Genomic DNA, 2,153 nt, shown 5'->3' with positions numbered 1-2,153 from the left:
ATCTCTGGGTTTTCTACTTCTCTCCTATCTTGATCTCCTTCTCTGGGCACCACGTTTTGAGCAAGCCCAAGCAGCCTTATAAAACCCTTGTGGTAAGAAACCAAGACTGAACAGCCCCAAATTTCCCCACAATCAACATTTAATATGAACTAACCAGCCACATAAGTGAGCAATTTTGTAAATGACCCTTCAGCCAAAGATGGGCCAACCAACATGACCTCACAAAGAGTAGATACAAGTTGTCACATGAAGGCCTGCCAAAACTGTGGATTTGTGTGTAAAATAAGTAACTGTTGTTATCTTAGCTAAACTTCTGGCTAGTTTGCTAAGTGGTAATAAATAGCTAAAACAGAATTTGGTATCTAAAGTCAAGGTGATATTATAACTTAAACTTAAAAATATGGCATTGAGTTTGCAGTGGATGGTAGGAAAATCTGTAACTGCTTTAGGTATCTATCACTGAAAGGTGTAAGAACCTTGAGGCAACCGATGGCAAGCAGTTTAAGGACAGAGAGGAAGTGGTTATATAGTTTGGGACAAAACGGGCTTCCCAGGTGGCTCAGTGATACATGCTAAACAGGAGACACAGATTTGATCCCTGGGTCATGAAGATCCCCTGGAGAGGAAACAGCAACCTACACCACTATTCTTGCCTGGGATATCCCATGGACAGAGGAGCTTGGAAGTCTCAGTCCATGGAGTTGCAAAGAGTAGAAACAAAACAACAATCAAACAAAAAAAAAAGGGGGGGGGAGCATTTATGTACTTTCTTGGAAAGTTTGCATTTTTATAGCTTGGAATACAGAAAAAATATTTAGTAAACTCATGAGAAATTTCTAGTAAGGTGAAAGAAAGTGCCAGGCTTGAAAATGAAACGTTTCCTCATACCATCCCTAATCTCTCCATCAAAGATTCTGAAAATAAGAAATGGCTTCAAGGGAAAGATCAAATTCAAGGTACTTCAGGAAAGTATTGCCTCAGAGTAAAGACCTCAAGATTGTCACTGTAAGGCTGTAAGATTTTCTGTTAGAGTTGAGAAATACTTAAGTCTATGCCCAGTAAGTTTTGACTTTTAGTCCCACATTATCTGGAATAGAAATTTGTAATAATTCCCTTTTTCACAGGAATCCAAATGTATGGTTTATTCTTTTAGTGGTGTTATTTGTATTAAGAATGGATTTATGCATATGCCTTCATGTTACTTCACTCCATCCCTTTGTGAACAAAGGCATAATTTGCTGTAATGACCAAAAAAATGCAGTCAGGGAGTCTATTGAACAGGGCTATTCAAGCTATTGAACAGAGCTAAGCAAAATTACTCCCATGAAAGTAAAATAGAATTCTGAGATCTTGCTGGCTTAGATTTTCCACCCTTCTGTGGAAGGAAAAAATCCTTTATATTTCATCTCAGAATCATTTCAATGAAAGAATATTGAAGAAAGCCAAACAGTGTTGACAATGCTGTATTTATATAAAATCTGTGGCCTTCAGGAAATTCAAATTCATTATACGTGACCTTGTATACACTGTTCCTCATATAATGCCTGGAACCAAAGGGATGTTTGTAGAATAGCCTTGCCCTATTCTACCATCTTTTGCTGCCAAACTTGCTCAGCTTCCTTCATGTCCCACGTTGGTAAATTAACTCATCCACACAGGCAGCCATGCACCTAAAAGTGTTTCCATCACTCCTTTTTAATATCATTCCAAAAAGAAGCAGCACATGAGAAACCATGGCAGAACACAGAATAGTGTCACTTTGAGGACCAGTAAATAATACACGAACTTCAAAGTTCATGATGAGGCACATCTGAGAAATGGATAGTAATAATGATCACGATGGTGTGATCACTGACCTAGAGCCAGACATCCTGGAATGTGAAGTCAAGTGGGCCTTAGAAAGCATCATTACCAACAAAGCTAGTGGAGGTGATGGAATTCCAGTTGAGCTATTCCAAATCCTGAAAGATGATGCTGTGAAAGTGCTGCACTCAATATGCCAGCAAATTTGGAAAACTCAGCAGTGGCCACAAGACTGGAAAAGGTCAGTTTTTGTTCCAATCCCAAAGAAAGGCAATGCCAAAGAATGCTCAAACTACCACACAATTGCACTCATCTCACACACTAGTAAAGTAATGCTCAAAATTCTCCAA

This window comes from Bison bison, unplaced genomic scaffold, assembly GCF_000754665.1.
Source record: "Bison bison bison isolate TAMUID 2011002044 unplaced genomic scaffold, Bison_UMD1.0 scf7180017864240, whole genome shotgun sequence".
Lineage (NCBI taxonomy): Eukaryota > Metazoa > Chordata > Mammalia > Artiodactyla > Bovidae > Bison > Bison bison.
This window is presented reverse-complemented; position numbering follows the sequence as displayed.